The following is a 13,629-nucleotide window of genomic DNA, read 5'->3' as shown; positions in this document are numbered from 1 at the left end:
AACTGAGCTACTTAAAATTACAAAAGGGATTTGATAGAGTAGTCAGAGAGAAACGATATACTCTGGTGGTGAAACCCGGAAGATGGGAATGCAATCTTAAAATTAGAGTTTAACTGTCAGGGTTGATATTAGGAAACACTTTTCCACGTGCAGAGTGGTGAATTCTCCGGAACATGGCGTGGATGTTGTGTCAATTAAATCTTCAAGACTGAGATCAACAGATTTTTATTAGTTATGATCTTAAGGATTGTGGATGAAAACTGAGTAAATGGAATTATAGTACAGATCAGCCACGTCGAACTGAATAGAATAATGGGCTTGAGGGGTTGAATGTCCTCATCTCATTCATATTTTCAGTGTTGAAAGGCAAAGTTTCCTAGGAGGAGCATGTACTCACCAATTTATCTTTCAATGACTCCTATGAGATTCCATAATCTGCAATGTAAACTGAGGTACCAACAAATGCCTACATTTAAGTAACAAACCAAGAAATGTGGGCAAACATTAAATATTCATCCACTTTTATTAACAACCTTTGGCTCGGTTTTTTGATTTATAAACAAATTTATAAACAAAGACATAACAATTAAGATCCATTAAGATCCATTAAGATTAACTGAAATAACCTGCAGGCAGTGAGCCTGTGATTTTCTGGCATGTGCAGTTGTCATAGACAAGGTTCCTTGCCCCCAATACACAGCTGGACATTGTTCTGCGGAATGTCTTCTGGGTTGGATGGCGTATAAATTTCAGTGCTGGCGCGATGCCGGTTATGTAGGCTGAATTCCCCAACGAATGGCTGAACAAATCAAGCAACACCTTCCTCCAGCTGTCGGTGATTGGCAGAGTGCTCAACCAGCCCGTGCTTGCCAAGCCCAAAACAAAACATCTACTGTTAGATGTGATTCCATGATTGGGCAGCACCTGCTGAGCAATCCTGACTAGGCTAAAAGCTACGTTAACAACCAATTTAAGATAATCAGTCAAGCTCGTAATGTGGCTCATTTAAACTTGCTAGCAGTGGCATTCATATGCAGGGACCTAGCATCTGTAAACACAAGGAATATCTTCGAGCCTTGTGCATATTTTGGATTACCGGGAAGCATGGACAACCTATAACCTCCCATTACTTTCTCAATGGCAACGCCTGAGGCAATCAGAGTCAACATGCTAACCAAGCAGCACCCTTTTCTCCTCTAGAATAAATTGTTGTGATTGTTTGAAATTTGGCATTCTTGCGTTTGTCCTGATGAGTGCAAAATGAAAAGCTTCAGCAACATGCCTCTCTTTTCAGCAATATTCAAGTTCTGTACTACCAAGTGACTGCTCATAAATCATAGATTCTTCAAGAACCACTTTGACTATGCAATTTGTTGCAGGGGATGGCAGTGTGTAGGTGGGAGTCAGATAAGGCTTTTTCTCTGGGTAGAAAAGTGAAGATGGGGAAAAGGGACCCCTCATCTGTATTTATCTTGTGATCAATTTATATTGTTCTCATCACATACTGATCTGAGGCAAACTTCCCCTGGTTATTGTCAAGTGCATGGCATCAGATTCCTCCCTACGCCTGATTTGAATAGTGCTCAAACCACACTGCAGGTAAAATTATAAAAACAGAATGTCTCCTCCTGATCCAGGTACACCTGCTTCCTTGTACTACTGTAGGAAATTAAGGGTCCTCACACCTAAGAGTTAACCCCTCAGAATGCTGCTTAATTCACAGCAGAAATTATGTGTTCCTGTTTGACAGATGTGGTAGATGATGATAAATGTAGGCCCAAGCTGAGCAATTATGAAGCTGCTGAGACATGCTGGTATTTAAATGCAATCATTTCAACGTACAAGTGTTTCAAAGTGAGATAAAGAGCCTCCAGCATCAAGAATTTCTTCATCAGCTTGGTTTCACGGGTGTCATTAGAACCCTGTCAATTTGGAATGTCTTCGAAACATGGCTGCCTAATACTTTCTTTTGGTCCTATTACAAAGCTCCATGGGATAAAAATATATTCTTCTCAATGTCACCAGGGAATTTGTGGAATATTATACGCCTGGAGATGTGAGAATTCTTAATGGTGTACCCATTCTAAATTACTTTCTTTTTCAACAGAAGAGTGGAATCATAAAAAAAACTAGGCAATTAACCAAAAAATAAATCAAACGTGGCTCCTATAATGATTTTATTATTATTCTGTTCTTCTCTGTCCTCTGCTCACAGTCCCTATTGTCAAGTGCATGGCATCAGATTCCACAGTAGTGCACCACTGGCACCAATAACCATCCCTTACTTTACTGGCAGTCATCTTTCATGTGTGAACAGAGACAGTGAGAATTAGTAGGCTAGTGGGACATGGAGACCATTGCAGATAATCCCAATTTTATTCTCCCCCAACACCAATCGACAATTACTTTCAACAGGGGTTGACTGGCAGTGACTAGCAGTGAGAATGCATGATTGGCCAGGATTTTCCCCCTGTCGGGGGTGGGGGGGGGGGGGGGGGGGGGGTGCGGAGGTTGAAGAGTGGGCATGCAGAGGCGCACATCTAATTGGTGCCCCCAAACGGGGGCGCACCGCCACTTTACGTGGGTGGGCCAATTAAGGCCCGCCCAGCATGACATCCGCATGGAAACGCTATGCACTCCCTGTGCGGGCAGGGGGTGAATCACTAAACCCAAGAGTGTGCTCTTTTGCGCATGCACACGAAAGAGCGCACTCATTTCCCTGAGGCTAAGTGCAGCCTCAGGGAGATCGCCTCCAGTGCAAAAAATATTAAAAATAGAAAAAAAAAAATTCCCAACCATGTCTCCTCATGTATGAGTTGCGACATGTCCATAACTTCTAAAAACACTTTAATTAAATTTTTAAAAACCTACATGAAACCTCATCCCACCGGTGGATGAGGTTTCACGCTTTTTCTAATTCCCACCGGGGCTCCCTGCCTGCCTGACAACCTTAAGGTTGGACGGGCAGGTCTATCAATTAGTTAAATGACTCTGACAATGGCCTCAATTGGCCATTGACAGGTCGGCGGGCGCACAGCTGATTTTGCTGAGCCCCCGCCTACCTGAAAATTTAAATGGGGGGCGGTGACGTCGGGAGTTCCGCCCATCATTTTATGTGTCGTCGAGCTGGCCCCACCCCCTGCTTGCCGACAACAAAATCCTGGCCATTGATTTTATTCCCCCTGCTACCTGCTAATCTAGGGGTATTGAAGCTGATTATAATGTATTTTTCTGGCGTACAGTTAAGAACCTAGAATCAAAGAATGATACAGCATGGAAGGAGGCCATTTGGCCCATTGTGTTAGCTCTTTCATAGAGCTATCCAATTGATCCAACTCCCCTGCTCTTTCCCCATAGCCCTGTAATTTATTTCCCCCTGTTAACCACTGTGCTTTCAGGAAATTAGTTACAAACAGAACACTAAGTCTTGCTGCCACTCACTGTCATGGTTCACACAGGAAGAGCGGCCATTTGAATGAACTACTAGACAGCTCCTGAGGCGATGGTGTTCTGTGTGAATTAGCATCTTCAGAGAGCAAGCGAAATAGCAATTGAAATTGGTAAATAAATAAATGCCTGTTTAGCAGTTGAGCTGATGGACACCACCTCAGTTGAGTTTGTTACTGCACCCTCCCCCTACCAGACACACCTCAGAAGCTGCACTGTTACTTTACTGAACAAGCAACGTTAACAATAATTCAGTAAGTTTGTGCGCAAGAAATCCAATTGTTTAAAGTAAGCAACGTAAAATTGGGAATTTTGTTGATGTTAGGAAAAGTGGATTATTAGATCATTTGAATGAAGCGACTTTGAACTAGGAGCAGTCTGTTGTTTAAACAAGGTGCATTTGCAGCTCTGCAACTTAACGGTAATACACTGCGCCAAAATAAAAATTTCCAAACCCTTTTCGTCCACAATGCAAAAAAGAGGGATGACATTAGGTCTGCTGCATCTCACTAAACTGGTCTTGTCCTGCAGTGGGGGTAGTCTCCCTGCATCTGAGCCAGAAGCTCTGGATTCAAGTCCCACCCCAGGGCTTGGTAGCCAAGAAAGGCGTGTTCATGATTAAGGAAGATTATCACCCTGCAAATCCTTATGTGCCAAGGGGCAGGTGGTAAGAGTGGGGGAGATGCCTTGCTGGCCATGTGATGGGAAGATTGTTTGACTCTGTAACCTGGAGCAATGGTTGTGTAGGTTGTTACAGCTTTCAGACCCTCTGAGTGAACTGTAACATAGCATGACCACCCAATTGAGTATAATCCTTGCTATAAAACTGCCTGAGCCAAAGCATAAAACAATCAGACACATATCCAGGAACTGGATAGCGTTGACCTTAAATGACAATATTGGATAACGGGACCTCACTATTTATAAGGTTAGAATTTACCATTGGTAGTACCTGGACAAATACAGAATCAGTTAACATCTGCTTTACGATAGCAGACGGAGGAACGCCATTTAAATGTATTGATGTTTAACAGTGGGAGGTGGTCATGTCGCTGGATTCATAATCCAGAAGCCCAGACTACATGGGCAGAATTTCCTGCTTGGTGGGTGGGTGGGTCGGACCCAACCTCCGGCGGGCGAGGGGCCGATCCCCGCCGGAGAAGCGAGCCCCACCGCCATTTTACATGGACAGACCAATTAAGGCCCTCCCGGGAAGCACTCTGCAGTTCCTGTGCGGGCGGAGGAGGATTCCCCAATTGTCAAAGTGTGCTCCTTCGCGCATGCCATGCTCTTTCTTGAGTTTAAAACACTAAGCGCTGCCTCAGGGAGATCGGTGAAAGTTTTTTAAAGATTAAAAACAGAAATATAAAAAAAGATCATTAACACGGTCGCCCTCATGTGACAGTGTCACAGGAGAGGGGACATGTTAATAAAGTGCACAACAACTTTATTAAACTTTTAAAAAACTGACATGAAACCTCATCCCGCCAGTGGATGAGGTTTCATGTGTTATCAGAAGCCTGCCGGGGCTCCTGGCCTGCCCGACAGCCTTAAGGTTGGACGGGCAGGGCCTTTAATTGGGTTAATTATCCTGTCAATGGCCTCAATTGGCCATTGACAGGTCGGCGGGCAGACAGCTGATTTCACTGCGCCCCCGCCTTCCTGAAGATTTAAATGGGGCGGGATGACATCAGGAGTTCCCCCCGACATCATCCCGCGTCATTTTCACGTCGGCGAGCGGGCCTCGTCCCCTTCTCACCAATGGTAAAATTCAGCCCATAAAATCTGGGATTAAAAACTAGTCCCAGTAATCTCAAATGTGAACTGGTTCACTAATGTCCTTTTGGGAAGGAAATCTGCCATCTTTACCTGGTGCAGCCTACATGTGACTTCCGACTACAAAGTGGTTGACTCTTGATTGCCCTCTGAAATGGCCTAGCAAACCATTCAGGTCAATTAGGGATGGGCAACAAATGCTGGCCTTGCCAGCGACACCCACATCCCATGAAAGAATAAACGTATAAAAGCACCGACAGGTGTTTCTAGGTTTTAACCTACATTCCTATTGTTATTAGATCACAGAGTGTTAGAATAATTATTATCCTGCCTCTACAATTTTAGCACATTGTTCAAACATGTAGGGAGGGGTGAAATGACTTCCCTGTTCTGCCACTCCAGGTCTGATCATAGCAGGGCTTTTGTGAATTGATAAGGATGAAGGTATTAATTCAATGTCTGTGCTTAACCATTTGCATGCTGATTGCAAAGAAAGCAATCCTACGGGCTTTCTTGAGTTTAAAACACAAAGCAGTTAGTTTTTGTATGAGCAAAAAACCCACCCAGGTAAAGATATTTAGAAAGGTAAGTCCATGTCCTCACACACACACACACACACACACACACACATACATACACACACGCCTGCAGAATAACAAGTTATACAGTAGGAGGTTACTTTTTAGCCAAATTAAAATTCAAAGATAAATGGCAAAAATAGGCAGTTCATTGTTTGAGTCCTTCACTGGTATCTATGGCTGCAGCAGATTTTTTGCCATGGCGATCTTGAAATTTCAGTGGAGTTGAAGCCGATGTAAATAGCAATTTCTGGAGACAGTCTCTTTTTTTTTAAACCTAATCTGTCTTTTCCAAAAGTCGATGATTTTTGCACCTGATGTTTCTTTCGATGGGAATTCTGTATTTCTGTGCTGTATTTCAAACTGTAATAGGAATAGGGTCTTGAACTTGAGAGAGAGGGGAGAGAGAAAGTCACTGCTGCTCCATTGGTAGATTTCTTCCAGACTTCTGTTTTAGCAGCTTGACTTAAGGATGGATCTAAATTGTAGGATCCAGCCTTAGGATGGATAGGTTTCTTTGCAATCAGCTGATTTGTGGCAGCCATCTTAAGTTGGTTGTATTAAAGGACATTTCAAAAGGGTTATTCTAGTCACATAGCCTCTTTCCTCATAGTGAGTTCAGAATATAATTGATTAGCTCATGTCTGGATAGATTGTGGCTATTGGTTTATGGCCTAGGTGATCCCAGCCATTAACTGATGAAAGATCCATCACCATCTTGAGGAGATAGGAAGGACACCTTCAATATAACCATTGTCCCAGTTGACTTTCTGTCTCCACTTAAAAGGTAGCTTTATAGAAATGCAAATGGCAAGGTCCAGTACAGCTTCAGTTCATCCTTTGAAGTAGCTCTTGACATCAGCTGGTGTGAAATTCCTCAAGAGCTTATCTTGGCATGTCTTAATTATAATTCACATTGAAACCTTCCAGAAACTAGTCAATTTGTAATACTAGATGTCAGCTGATTTGTGGCAGCCATCTTAAGGCTGTCTCTTTGATTGCGTTTAAAGGTAATTTTTAAACAGTTCCATATATAAGTTTGATCAGCTGATGAAATTAAAGATTAATATCACACATGCACACATCACATCATCACGACAGCATGAGCTGATAGATACAATCTTACTGCCTCTCTCATACAAGCCTCAGAAGCCCCAAAATTACTTTATTGCACATGTATAATCAAAGCTTCATATAAGATTGCAACACTTAGCTTAATACAGAAGGAATCAGTGAGGTCCTGCAATGTTGGACAGGAGGTTAGCAGATGGACTCGGCATGATACTAATAAAGCCTTTTGAAAACATTGTCTTGAATCTTCTGCCTGCCCCCATGGTAAGTTTGGTTGGGGGGGGGGGGGGTGCATTTAATCAGGTTGAACACCACCACCTTCCCATCTCCACCCTGCTAAGTCCTTGGCAGGAAGGCCTGTGGATGGTTTTCTCTACCCGCCACCAACTGAGGTACTTAAGTGGCCAGTTAATGACAACTTAAAGACCTCATCCCACCACAGCGGTGAGCGTGGGGCTCGTCATGCGGGGAGCATGACAAGCAAACCTGTGCAGGGTTGCTTGCCTCACGACCCCCCTGCTCCATGTCCCCCATCCTGCCGTCGCTCACCTGGGGACTGCGATCCAGCTGCCGTACTGACAGCAGCGACCACTCCCCTGACGGCACTGCCGTTCAGTAGAGCTGCCAGCCCCTGATTACCTGGCATCTCTTGGCGGGTGGGACTTCTAAGCCCGGGGCCTTTGATCCTGGGGCAAGACCCGCTGCTAGCCTGTCAAGTGCCTGAGTGGCACATGATTCGGTGGGCTTTCCCGGGAAGAGGTGATGCGGGGGTCATGCCGGCTCTCCAGCTGGTGGCCAAACACCCCCAAAAGTCGCCTCCAAAAGATCCTGGCCATTAAAACCTTAAGGAGTTACCCAGTGTCCTTTGAATGTTGAAGACAAACAGGACAGAGACTCTTTTAGACTGATGCATAGAAATCTTTCCATCTAACTGTGCTTTGAATTCAGTCTGTAGAAGTGAGAAAATCTGCATTTAAACGAAGAAACATGTAAAAAATTTCTCTCAAGTGGGCCTGTTCTTTATTGTAGTATTCACACAATTGCTTGTCTTTCAGGTCACACTGTTGGTTTCAGCCCAGTTCACAGCACACAATCACCAAGGGTATTGACCAGGGATGGTTTTTCTAGAGCCTATGTTCAAATTTAAATTCCTATTGGTTTCCTATTCAATTACTGTGCAAACCGCTTGCCAATTAAATAACCCAGTTTACTTGACCCCATTAATGTAACTGCGTATTGAAGAGTAAAATTAAATGCTTAATTCAAGCACAAAAATTAAAAAGATGCTTTATACACAGAGGTATATTAACCTCTACACTACTCGATCTGTTTCTGACCTCAGCACTCAAAGGATGCTGGATAGTTCATGCAGATTTCGGTATTTTCAAAATGGTGCTTTGACAACTGTAATTATGAAGTGAATTATAAATTTGACTGCAGCTGAAGCAGAATTGTAGCAGTACAAGTAATTATCAGGGACAAATATCCAATTTCCAGAAGTTGCCAGACTGAACAAAACCAAACATCATTATACAAAAGGATAAATATGTTACAGATTCTTTGTGCCACGTGCTTCACATTATTTGGCTTCCCTAAGTCAAACAAGGCCCAAAGATGGATGTTCTTCTTCAGTAAACAGGCAGAGTGAGGATTACAATGGTTTGGTTTTGTTTGGTTTGGATAGGTTTGGAAACCAGTTTTGCTTATCCTTAGGATAAATAGCAGTTAGCCCAAAAGATGGGGGTCAAATGATGTTTATAAATAACAGGCCAGCAGTGTATATTTCCTTGGCTTGAACGATAGTTTTCCTAACCTTCAAGATATCTTTGGTTTAAATTGTGTAGGGGTAGAAATTTGTACCAGGCAGTGGTGCAAAGCAGATGTTATTGGATAGACCACCCTTTCTACAGAGTGCTTGATGCTTGGCTCCATTGCATAGAATGGCCAGATATTCTGATCCTACCAGTTTTGTGCCACACCGGAGATCAATTCCCATCTCTTAAACTGCCAAAGATGAGACAAAGTCATTTGTCCTATCGAGTCAAACCCTAACTTTCTCAGTCTAACATCCAACTGTACAGATTTTGAAAATCCCTAATTTCCTTGTTGCTACTGAATGTCATGGTTGATGATTCTGGATTAAAACACATCTCCCAAAAATCACAATAAACCACATCGTTTTGGCTGTAGGTACTGGAGGATTATAAATGTAACCAAAACTGCAAAATTACTAAACAGACTAATCATCAACAACTTGAGAATGTGTTGGCTAAATGGGTAATTAGAGGCTATGAATAATAATTGTGTGATATTCAATTTTTTGCATAGGAAAGCTAATTGAAGAGTATTGGCAATCCAGAATACAGCATTAGACAGATCAATTGAAGAAAAATGGATCAATTTGTTTTGCAGGCAATTTATTTAATAATATTTCTTCAACTGTTGTTAATATTTTCTCACAACAATTCAGAAACGCAAAGATATTGAGTAATTCATGAGTTACACAATAAATAGCACCATTTCAGACTTTCAGATCTCCCCACGTTGCACCTGACTGCTGTGCATTAACATGCACCTGGTTGTTTGGGATTACTGAATTCAACAGTGAAAATTGTCCTTTTGTCCTGCCCAGCGCACTGACAGGTTCCTCAGCTTAATGGACCAGTTAATTGCTGGCAAGCAGACTCCCCATTCCTCCTTCCTTCCCCACTCTCCCTTTAAAGACCATGGCATATCCCGGAGGGCAAGGGACCCAGCAGCTCCCTCTGGAAGCTGATCCCAATCCTGCCGGCAGGATTTTGCCCTCAGCAGGGGGGTGCTCGGCTGGGGGCGGGCAGGGTCAGCCGGGCAGCTGACCGCCGCCCGCGATCGGCTCCGCACCGCGGTTTCACGTGGGCGGGTCAATTGAGGCCTGTCTTGCGTGGATCGTGAGCGGCAGCGCTGAGAGCGGGTGGGTTGGGGGGGGGGTGGTGGGGGGTGGGTAGGGGCAGAAGAGAGAGCCAGGCCTCTGTCACATGAGAGGGGGTATGTTTTTAATTCAAAAATGTAGTTCTTATTTAATGCTTATTTGCTTTAGGAAACCTCATCCCGCTGGTGGATGAAGTTTCCTAAAAACTGTAAAGGCCGCTTGGCCTTTTCTCCTGCCCGACAACCATTGGGTTGGACGGGCAGCGTAAATTTGAATTTAATTAGCTTGTTAATGGCCTTAATAGGCCTTTTAAGTATCGGTGGGCGCACAGCTGACTCCAGCCCAACATTTCAGGTCTGATGAATGGCCTGAAACATTAATTCTGGGCTGGAATTTTTGGTGGGGGGAGGGGGGGGGGGTTTGCTGGCAGTAATGTGCTTGCTGTTGTACATCGAAAAGAAGTCCACTTGTCAGCCACAACACGCTGCCAGGAGGCTCGACAGGCCGAGATTGGGACTTCGGCCCCTCAGTGGGAGGCTGGCAGCTCTCTCCTGCCCTCGAGGGCTGCCAGCCAATCAGATTAGCCGGCAGCCCTAGTCGTCCCGGTCCTGCCAGGACTTAGCCGTGGTCGCTGCTGGGAACGCAAGCAGGACCCGCGAAGGAGGCAGCCAGTGCGTCTGGCCCCAGGCAAATCAGGGGGTCTTGGGTGGGGAGGGATTGAGCAGCCTATGGGGAGGCGAGAGGGGGGGAACAGCCTGTTTGGGAGGCCGGGTGGGGAGGAACAAAGAGGGGTCGGTCACAGGGGTAACATCCTGGGGGATGCAGGGTGACCCCCAATGTGTAAAGGCCATCCCTCAAATGACTTGCCCCACCACCCCCCACCATTCCTTCCCACCTTTACAAAAGTTTTTTAGCTTGCCCTCTCCTGCCCGCCTGCCCATGCCAACTGTATCATGGCGTGGGCAGCATATTACGTGGTTCACTTGACTTAATTGTTAACAAGGTCAATTGACTCAATTCTTTATTCAAATATGGTGGGCAAGTTGATGATTTTGTCGCCCACCCACCTACCCTGTTACGGGCGACAGCTCAGGGGGGGTGGGGGGGGGGGGCGGTGGGCTTGCTGCCCCTTATATTTTATATGACCCTCCCCAGCTGAAAACAGACTCAGCGGGGATGGGGATGGGTGTGGGGGGGAGGTGGTGTAAAATGCAGCCCTCTGTATCTCGCTCCACAGCTGCTACCAGACCTGCTGAGTATTTCCAGCATTTTCTGGGCTTATCGTGTTTAAACAAGAATTTCGGTTGACATCCCCCCACCCCCCACCTCCGCCATTTCCCTCAATTGCTCACCCAGTGTTCAGTGTGTAATTGCGTCACACAAACTCAAAAGGCTCCAGGTTCAACTCTTAGGAGGTGCTGAGTTAACTGGTCTCAATCATAGCGACATTAAGGTGCCACAATTGACTGAGTTACCTCTGTGGCTGCACTTGTGCTTTGAATTGCTAGAGGATGGGTGGAATCCTCCCAGATTTGCACTAAGCGCTGTCTCGTCCCCAACCCGCTGCATTAGTTATGCATTCCTGGGAAATACGCCGTTTCCATGGCGGCTGGGGTCTCACTCATAGGGCTGGGCGCCATATTTAAAGTCTAGCCGCGTGCACACCTCTCAGCCCTTCCAGCCCAGGATGGCTGCAAAGAAGACATGGCCCCGAAAGGCAAGAAGACTGAAGCCCCCCAGATACAATGACACATCTCTCGATCGTCTTTTGGAGGTGGTGGAGGCTCGCTGTGATGTCCTCTAGCCCCGCTCTGGCTGCAAAATGGGCAGCAACCTCACTAATCTGGCTTGGGAGGTGGTGGCAGCGGTGGTCAATGCCAATGCCCTACAAAAGAGGACAGCCACCCAGTGCTGCAAGTGGATGAATGATCTCCTCCGTTCCACCAAGGTAAGCCACTCGTCTCATCGCTCTCAACTCATGCACTCAGAAACCCATCACACATCCACAGGGCCCCCTCACTCACTGCCAGTTTAAGGGACATCACCATTCACTCTCTCACACACATCTTCATTGTCCTTATCCCGCCCATGGGACCACTCACTGCCCACACGTGCCAGGCATACTTATCATCTGGCCTGGCAGGTTTACTGCTTACACTTTCTGCATCTCTATTTATGCTGGACAAGTTGGCACACAACAAGAGGGAGAGATTGCTTACCTGTGGAGGAATGCCTGAAATCAAGGTCCTCACGGATTTTGAAGACGGAGCCATCCAGCTGGTTGGCGAGGAATCGGTCCGGTCTGTACTGATGGTAAGGTCAGCGCTGCTCTACCAAGTGAAGATCCGGCAGTGTAATATCCACCAGACAACTATGCCGTGAGTGATGTGTCCTCTTTCACAGGCCACTGCCAAGCACTGATTATCTCCGCTTGCTTTCGCAGGCACATCTGCCAAACAGCTGACAGAGTCCATGACCCAGGGCCTCCAATCAAGCTTCGGAGAAACCTCTTGAGGAATCTTGAATATACCCTATCTGAAGTCCCGTCATAGTGCTCACCCACACCTTCAATCAGCGTACAGACATGCACCTCAGTGGGACCTAACTTTAGAATAGCCTCAGGATCACAATCTGGTGAGCACATCACACATTCTGATCCACAGCAGATGAAGCCAGGGACTTCCCAGGTCCCCGGCACTTGGAGGACTGCTGGAGGCCAGAAACCTGCTGAGTCCGAGTCAGATGAGGAGCCCCTGGACTCACATGTCACAGTTGCTGCAGCTGCAAAGGCAAGCTCGGGAACATCAGGAAGGGATGTCTGCTGCACTGCTCAGATTGCAAGGCATGATGGAGGAGTCCGTCCACCTTCACTCTGAGGTGATAACACTAGCATGGCAATAAAGTCAATACTGGCAAGATGGCAGCCATCATGGAGACCTTGGTCCACCTCGTCGCTCTTGCACTGCTGCGCAGGCTCAACTCTATCGCTGATGCCATAGTTGGCCTCCTACAGTGTGTATGTGAGAGGGGTGCAGGGCAGCTCGGTCTCACTCCAGCTTCCCCTTCCACTCAAGGAGTCAGCCAGGAGCCCTCGGACACCCATAGGGAGGGGGATCAGCAGGTGCACAATTTGGGGCCATCCACCCAGGTGACCCCATGAGCATTTGGCCCATCCGAATCCCCTCTTCCTGTGACCCCAGCAGTGCCAGCTCCACAGCTGGAAGGGGGTGACTCTGCCACACAGCAGGACCCCAAAAGCAGGCTGGGGCCTTCCAGGTCTCGGCCCTCCAGAGGACACCGGCCAAGGTCATCACACAAGCTGCCTCCACCTCTGCTACGGGTGTCCGGGGAGTACCAAGATGCAGCGGCAGGGCTAAGAAGGTGAAGTTTTTTTTATATACAGCACAACCTGGACACCATCTAGAGAGTTCAGCTCCTTACTTCAGCTCTTTCACAGCCAGACCTGGAGGCAGTGACTGTTTGCGTTTTTCTGTTTTTTCTTCATCGGTGATGAAGAGTGTGTATGGGTACCTGCTGTACTTTGGATTTTACATTGTCTTTGTTCTTCTTAATTTTCACCGATTTTGTATCCTTTCTCCTTGCTGTTCACAAAAAGTCTTTGATTTCTGCCATCATCCGAGGCATGGTGGCGATGAGTCTAGCGGCGGGGAGGTAAACCGCGCTCTGAGAATCAGCCGCTCAGTGAGAAACAGGTCAGGCCCGGCAATGTAACTCTTTTAGAGTTAAAACAATTAAACTAAATTAACAAAATTAGGGACAAATCAAGCACAGCCCCTAATTCAGGTTAGCTGTAAAACTAAGGACAAAGTTTAAAGGAAACTTACAAAC

At 46.2% G+C, this 13,629-nt stretch overlaps 1 pseudogene; it reads right to left on the bottom strand.

The window, feature by feature from the left end:
• Positions 1-13,217: 13,217 nt before the first annotated feature.
• On the bottom strand, positions 13,218-13,425 carry LOC121287457 (annotated as a pseudogene).
• Positions 13,426-13,629: the final 204 nt, after the last annotated feature.

The sequence above is a fragment of the Carcharodon carcharias genome, chromosome 14 (genome assembly GCF_017639515.1).
Source record: "Carcharodon carcharias isolate sCarCar2 chromosome 14, sCarCar2.pri, whole genome shotgun sequence".
NCBI classification, from domain to species: Eukaryota; Metazoa; Chordata; class Chondrichthyes; order Lamniformes; family Lamnidae; genus Carcharodon; species Carcharodon carcharias.
Note: the sequence above shows the minus strand (reverse complement) of the source record. Positions and strands in the feature narration are given on the sequence as shown.